The sequence below is a fragment of the Saccoglossus kowalevskii genome, chromosome 11 (assembly GCF_978046115.1).
Source record: "Saccoglossus kowalevskii chromosome 11, keSacKowa6.1, whole genome shotgun sequence".
Lineage (NCBI taxonomy): Eukaryota > Metazoa > Hemichordata > Enteropneusta > Harrimaniidae > Saccoglossus > Saccoglossus kowalevskii.
Genome location: NC_140651.1, coordinates 14,402,574 through 14,411,117, shown reverse-complemented (window position 1 = coordinate 14,411,117; position 8,544 = coordinate 14,402,574). Strand labels below are relative to the sequence as shown.

Below are 8,544 nucleotides of genomic sequence, written 5' to 3'. Positions count from 1 at the left end.
ATTACCGCCGATGACTCCTTTGATACCTTCGAATCACCTAAAAATATACCTGATTAAAGCTTAGTAACGTCTCAGTTTATACTCGTTGATCTTCACAACAGTCAAAGCAATCTGATTAAAATCTGATGTAGTGTACGGGCTTTAATTATTTTGGCTATAAACTTATTTTAATTTTATTTTTTATTACTTTTGTTATTAATGCCTTTTTATTTTATTATTTTACTTTGATTTTGATTTTTTGTAATTCCGCCCTACATACATCTGAGCCGATGCCTATGTAACGAGATTTCAACGAGACCCACTGTCAACGATTTTAGTCAACGAATCACAGACCTTCTTCTATAGCGCACATGATGACGTCACCGGGCAGAGTCAGGTGGCAAACACACTCAAATAAAATGGCGGATTATACCGACGTTAGCGACCGAGAAGAACACGGCTTTTCGGTAAGTTTATCATTGTCAAATGCAACGAAAGTCATTTTTTTATGTTTATATTGTGGCTCGAATGGTTCGAGTTTAGATCGTTATTTTGCGTAGTTATTCTGGGAGTGACGATTTTGTTTCCACCGGTTCGACCGAACACCGGTGTCTTTTTCCAGTCGCTTGCCCTGGAGACGGGTGATGTTTTGTTGACGATCGGTTCAAAACCGTCTACGGTATTGAAGCCGTAGCTGTAAATATTCATCAAAATGTATCAACATTTTGTACATTATACAATAACTCTTTATTAAAGTAATTGAGCTGATTTGGACTGGAATAAAATATTTTTTATTTGGAACACATCGCAATTGATCAGGAAATATTTGTTTGCTCCAATTTTCTGCGTCGATGCCGTGGGCCGGTGACCATTATACAATTTAAAATTTGCATTGTTTACTATAGCTGTTTACAGTGTTCTAATCATTACGATTTACTTATTTTTTGCTTCCATTCTAGATAATTATGCTCAGTGATGTAAAATTGAAGCGATGACTGAATAAACGAACCTTGGCTGACGAAGATGTATCAGGAAGTGTACTTGCTGCAGTTTAGCAGCTCTTATTGGCCGCTTAAGCTATTTTGATATTACGTTGCGGCCCGCAACGTATACCACGACCAAGAGAGCTGCATAAACTGCAGCAAGAAGTGTACACATTTGTTGGAAGTGAACAAAATATTCAATGTAATGACAAAAATTGTAAAATGCTGTGGAATTTCTTATGTAAATAAAAATATACTAGCAATTTTCTATTAATGGTTTATTCAAGTGGGCAAAATATAATGTACAGAAAAATTGCCCGTAGAGTATCGCTACACTGAAAAGTAAGCAACCGACAGCCTGTATAAAAGGGGGCCTGTGATTGGCTGTTACTTACGCGAGATTTGAACGGGACTTACGTAGGCGTCGGATCAGATGTATGTAGGGCGGAATTACAAAAAATCAAAATCAAAGTAAAATAATAAAATAAAAAGGCATTAATAACAAAAGTAATAAAAAATAAAATTAAAATAAGTTTATAGCCAAAATAATTAAAGCCCGTACACTACATCAGATTTTAATCAGATTGCAGTCAAAGTTGCCACCTTTGTTTATATTAGACCCATATATCTCGCGCATGCGTGGCGCGACGGCTACCGATAGACCACAGTCTCTCTATCATATAGTTAGAGGGACTGTGGATAGACATAAAGTACAGGCACTCATTACAATGTTATTCAATGGTAAAGACACTAGCGAAGACAAGAAGTAATAACTGACGGACCACTGGCATATCACCACTGCACTAAAGAATCTCTAAATATCTTTGGTAAACTAGGGAGCTCCCTGGGTAAACCATCTCATTACAGCTCCCTGGGTAAACCATCTCATTACAGCTCCCTGGGTAAACAAATCATTGATACGGCACACCTAACTTGGTATAAAACAACAGACTCCCCGAGACTCCTTAATGGATATTGAAATCTGTTGTGAGTAGTACCAGGTCAATATCGATAAATTTACATATATTAGCACATAAATAGTCTGTACACTAGTAATTGTGGGACAATAGCAGATTCTCGTTTTTAGGGAATTCTTCGAAGCACTGCAACCCTCTTTCAATCTCACTGTCAACGGTCATCTCGCTAACAGATGTAATCCGTACCTTATACGCGGAATTTACGAACATTTCTGTTCGAAACATGTTCTATACTAATACTCGGATGGGACACCATCTATCCTAACTTTTTAGATGTTTTACTTAATACATTACGGGACATTGAACGAATGAGTTTCCGACGAGTAAATAAGACAGGTCACATTCCCTAGGGTCATATTGACCACCGTTATGTTCTAAAAGACTCGCAGCTAGACTTCATAATCTCCTTAGACATCGATGGTTCATTTCTGGGTAGTAAAAGTTTAGTCATTCGTACAATACAATGGCTTTGTAAGTACTTAATGTCTCCACGGGTATGGTGGGAACCATTTACCATAGCCTGGATGAGAGTAAGCTTGTCAAAATTCTCGGCCGATCTGATCATATTGGTGTAGAAATGGAGACTTGGGGTTGCCATCGTAACGTTTTCACACGGGATGATGCGAGGATAAACTCTAGTTCCTAGACATCCTTTTATAATATCAGGATGGGCATTCAACGTTTAATCACATCTTTCATATGTAAACTGATCTATATTTTTTTCCGTGATTCCACCAAAACTTTCCCATATATGCCGAAAACAATGCACCTTGTATTGCGATTTGCCGCCATCTTCTTTTAATTGTGTGACTACCTCCTTATTCAACGTTTAATTACACCTTTCATATGTAAACTGATCTATATTTTTCTGAGATTCCACCAATTGAAAGCTTCCCCATATATGTCGAACACCATCTACCCAGTGTTACGATTTACCGCCATCTTCTTTTAACTGTGTGACTACCTCCTTATTCAACGTTTAATTACACCTTTCATATGTAAACTGATCTATATTTTTCCGAGATTCCACCAATTGAAAGCTTCCCTATATATGTCTAACACGATCTACCCAGTATTACGATTGGATGCCATCTTCTTTTAACTGCATCTGAATGCATCTTATTCAACGTTTCATTTTACCTTCAGTTTCATATTTAAATTGATCTATATTTCCTGAGACAGCCTCCCCGTATTTGCCTAATTAACATAACATTGTGTAGGTGGGGATTCTATTGCCAACATCCCATTCACTTCGGCGTGTAACTCGTATTGCACGACATGTTTCTGAAAAATACGACAGCCTGTTCACACAAACGTAAGTCGATTCAACATCAAGCATTTCACAGTATTCAGCAGACGGGTCCAAAACGCGATTTGCGGATATCAACAATTCACCAATTCACCAAAGACTTCATTGAATTCTATGTATTACATGCATAACTTTACACAACGCTGTTTCCAGTAGCGGCGGTATCGTGGGAACAGCGGGGCCGGTGGCCCCACGACAAATAGGTGATAAAATAAGGTGTCACTAAAATCCACCGCAAATGTCGGTAAAAGTGCACACTGTGCGGCCCGAAACCTTCAGCACTCGAATTTGCTCCCCAAAATGCAGGAAACAGCGTTTCAAATGGTCTAGATTTCAACAATTTCCCGGGAGAGCATGCCCTCGGAACCCCCAAGAAAGGTCGCCCCTTCGGCGCTCGATTTGTTGACATTCCCATAAAATCTTCGTCGCCACCGTGACACTCAAAAACAAAAAAAGCTGCCGTCGCCTCTGGTTTCAATATCACACCTCGACACGAACGCAGTTTTCATCGCGGTTTTTCCGTGATGATGTACATAACAGTACTTGCCTGCCAATGGTAAAATTAAACCGTGCAAGTATTTTCTCCTGTCGGCAAATTCCATTTCATCAGAAATAACACGTTTGCATACGAAGGACACTACGGCATTGTCCACCAATACTGCATGCAAATGACAAAGTTTCTGGTACACATTCAATTAAAGGCGTAACAATAGGTTTATGACCCCAAAGGTCACCGCTTTTTTTTTCTTTACATGCCAGACCTCGTACAAACCATAAACTTCAGAGAAGGTCTATGTACAAACACGTATTATAACACGGCACAAAAGAAACCCTACGTCTTCGAATTACGTTTGAATGTTTCAGCCAGCGGCCTAGCATGTGGTTTGCATTTTATTTTAATTCATACAAATAAAGTGTTCGAAATGCAGATATACTACTAGTACTTCATTAGCATTCTTTCACAAAATTATTGACAAGGTAAAACCATATCACGTAAACTATAAAGTAATTAGTCCCCGCTCAGGCGAAGTGTCAGGGGTAAATTCTTCTACTCTCGGGTTCTCCACACTTGCCAGGGGGGAAACTCGTCTCGTCTCTATATCTCGTCCCCTTGAGGTACGGGATCGGGAAAGTCACTTAAACTTTACAGTCAAATAAGGCACACACAACGAAATACGTTTCAACTCTCGTCTTAGTCGATCTTTTGGAGCACTCTATAAGACACAGCACCCTGGGGAAAAGTCCCCAAGACTCTCACAAGGCTGAACCAAGACTCGCCCAAGACTGGACTGCCTCAAGGCTCGCCCCTGGACTGGACTCTCGACTCGACTCGACTGCGTCTGTCGTGGAGTATTCGCCAAGACCAACTCAAACTCTCTTTATTCATTTTCAAAACTCTAACCAATTACAAAGCAATAAAAAGACTCTAGGGCGTAACCTTCAATCATAAAGCCAATCACACTAAGTACTGAATACGTCATATCTTTTGATTAATCGTTCACTACATTAATAACTATGAATATAAACTGTCAGAATGAGTAGTCTAAAAAGCGGTGGTTATCTGGTAATTAGTTCCAAATCACTGAGCCAAGTTCCGTCCAAAACTTCAAATAGGCCTACACGATGACAGACATAACACAGCAATTCGCTCGTAATCAACTAATTAAGTCGGTCAACAGATACGCAAAAACAAATTCATGACACAAGCCTGAAAGGGGAGTACTAGAATTACTTTCTTTCACATCTCTCACATTTTCTCGGACTATGCAGCAGATGTCAATGAAACTTGGCAGGTTGATGACTGAGAGCAACTGAGCATGCTCAGAATAATTGATTCTGTTAAATTCACGAATTCCTGATTTCTGATCCACAAGTTTTACCTAATGTATTCGAACCTAACTAAATGAAACAGAAATACATAAAACATACATAAAAACACAGAGCTGTCACTTAGAAACCAAAAAAAACTTAGGACAACTGAGAATAAGAATTTGTGTTACAGAAAATATTCACAAAAAAGTATGAAGATACAGCGTGCCATATAACCATGAATTTAAAATAATTATTACACATCATGCACTGTTTAAAATAATAAGAACTTGTTATTTCGAAAAACATATTTTTTTCCAGATCTGAAAATCCTAAGTGGGTCTTTTTCAAGATTTTCATCCAACATTACCTCTTCCTACATCACTGACAGAGCAACTAAGCATGCTCAGAATAAATAATCAGCTTAGATTGTAATGCTATTGTTTTAGTGATGTCATGACCTGGTCATGACCTTGGTCTGAATCAGTGACAGATGGGTCAAGTGACAGAAGTCAAGTTGTTATTAAAGGTACATCAAGGTTTACTCAAATTTATGAACGCAGTTTCTTGAGCATTTATGAGACACGGTTGCACTTGTGTACTCTGAGATTTTGCACCCGAGTCAATGAAAGTTTTCGGTTATCAGATTAAGGGAAATCACTTCATGATGAGTTGTACCCACATACATGTAGAGTACATATTAATTCGATCGTTTGCGGATGCTCCATGTATTATTTTAACATGAGTATTTTATAATTAAATACTGTAAAATGGTTAATTATCCACTGGGTTTTAATTTTGCTTATTTCGCTGACTGGAAAATGCGCTAAATTAAAACCCAGTGAATATGTAAAATTTAGCATAGAACACATTATCTAAATGATAAAACCGTGAATTTAAAACCCACTGAATACATCTGAAATGGTAAATCAGTGAAATTTAAACCCAGTGAAAATTATTCATTTTACAGTAATGGGGACTGTGACATTTATGTCTTGTTTATTCATAGTGTTACCACGTGATTTTGATTACCTTCGTGAATTGAAATTAATCTCAACCTGCTCAATAATATCATTATATATTCATAAAGAGTTCATAACCACATTGTTATATATACATTATTATAACGATATGCATGTATAATCACCTACAACCTACATAATTATTTTCATAATAATTTATAATGTATGCAAATACGTTAATAACATGCATAACTCATTATTAAAATATAATTATTCACATCTTATTATTTATCGAATTTATATTAAATGGTAATATGAATAATACTATCTCCTCCATTCTTGGGACCGCCCAAGAGATGTATTACGCCCCTTGTTGTCGGGCTCAGTCAGGATTAATGTAATCACCGAGTGACACTCTTGGGTCGTTCGGGAATAGTATCTCCCTCTATTATAAGGATAATATTATCTCATTTATTCCATGAACTGGCCATCATTATAGAGATAATAGTATTGTACTTGTACGATGTATAGGCCCTTTCTATAGACATAGTATTATTCCACTTGTATTGGATAAAATAATTTCGCCATTGATGGTCAGTACATGGGACCAGTGAGATAATATTACTAGTATCTCCATCGGGATGGTTAACACATAAACTTATTGGGATAATATCTTGCCAGTGATGGCCAATATTCGGGGGGGGAGAGAATAAATTAGCCCCTTGAAAGGGCAATACTTTTAACCAATGATATAACTATGACTGGGCTAGGGGGGTTAATATTGTGAATCTGTACGTGCTACACAGAAACCGCATACCATTTCTCTTTCTCACAAAGATGCATATACAAAAAAATTATATACGGACCATCTCTGAGTGAACCCCACAAAGGTCCAAATATAACTTAGTCCTAATAACACAGAGATAATATTATGTAGTCATTTCCAATTTTAGGTAATTATTGGTCGAATTCTGCTTTTTCGATTATTTGTGCTGCTTCTGTAGGTGAAATTATTCATGAAAAATAATTCCATGTTGCTAGAAAGTTCTGTTTTGCCATCTCACGAGAGGTCTTCCTTTTTCTGATCTTCTATTTCATGTATCTAGCTAATTTGTGATTTCCTCTCTTCATAAAATTCAATGTTTGTAGAAGTCGACGACCAAGACCGACGTTTTATGTGACTGACACCAGTTCGTATAAAACTCGGATAAAACATATACAGACGTATTACCCTTCATAACTTCTAGACAAAAACGCTATATTTTAAGCAAAATGAAACTCATTTCCTGAATAAAAACAAATACCGCATATCAGCCATATTCTGAATATATAACAAGACGATATTAATGTCATCTTCACCATCTCTTCCGAGTAGCTCAGAAATTTAATTATTAGATGCATGGCCCATTATGTTGAAAACCCAAGCCCGAATTCTGTATATAAAAAAAAATTGTTTGAATTATCCATAATCGCAAACTTGGCCTGGTTATATTTAAGTGCGCAAAGTACGGCACTCAATTAAAAAGTGGATTTTTGTTTCTGACTTCAAAATTATCGAACCTTAGGAGTGGTGTCAGTGTGCTCGCAAAACAAGTCTTATAATACTGAATGTTCGTAGTCGGGGAATACTATCATTACCAAAAACATGTTCTCTTGTTTTTTTTTGGTTTTTTATTAAATCATTGTAAAAAAATCCAAATATTTCACGCAACATTATCTATTTACAAGTAATGATATTTTCCAACTTTTGTATAAACATAATATATATTAGCTGGGTTTTATTTTCGTCGATAGTTAAATGCAACACATTAAAACCGAAAATATTGAGATACTGAATGACCATGCACATGTTCTATAAACCACGCCCACTTTAGCGAAACCAAGTCAAAACTCGATGTTCAAGTTTATAGAACTTAGAGTTGCGGACAACGTGCATTTTTCTCGTTGTTGAATGTTTAACCGAATTCAAGTAACTGGAAACGTGGATTTAAATTAACGTTTTGTCTGTCTATTTGTATGGGGTTTCGTGACGCGATGTTTGCGTAATTTGATTGATGTCCGTAACTCGGTCAATTCAGCATCTCAGAATATCGATATGTAATAGAAAGTATCGATTGAATTTAAAAATAGAGAATATTTTCCTACAGTGAACAAAATGTTGTCACATGTCTATAATGAAAGATGCGAACACTGCCATCAAAATATAAACAATGAATATTTATTATCGTAAATTATCGTGCGCAGTAGCCATGGCAACTCTAAAGTTTAAATCACTTATGGGGAATTCTAAAAGAGCTCCCTGGTAAATTTTGAAAAAAAATCAACAGTACATTTCGAAATAAGGTCCCAGAGCAGTTTTAATGGGATTTACCGGTACATTTCGAAAGAGAATTCCCCGGTAAATTCCTGGTACATTTCGAAAGAGAACTCTCGGTACATCTCGTTTTGCAGATACACCTGTTTAACAAGTATAGATGCATGGAAGCAGAGACTTCCCTCTATTATTAAATTTATTGCAAAAACTG

At 36.8% G+C, this 8,544-nt stretch overlaps 1 long non-coding RNA gene across 1 annotated transcript; it reads left to right on the top strand.

Annotated features, from left to right (window-relative positions):
• The first annotated feature begins 295 nt into the window (after positions 1–295).
• LOC146736218 (uncharacterized) lies at positions 296–1,453 on the top strand. The gene is made up of 2 exons (XR_014930911.1): positions 296–446; positions 939–1,453. It is a non-coding gene; the product is annotated as an uncharacterized LOC146736218 (long non-coding RNA).
• The last annotated feature ends 7,091 nt before the right edge of the window (positions 1,454–8,544 follow it).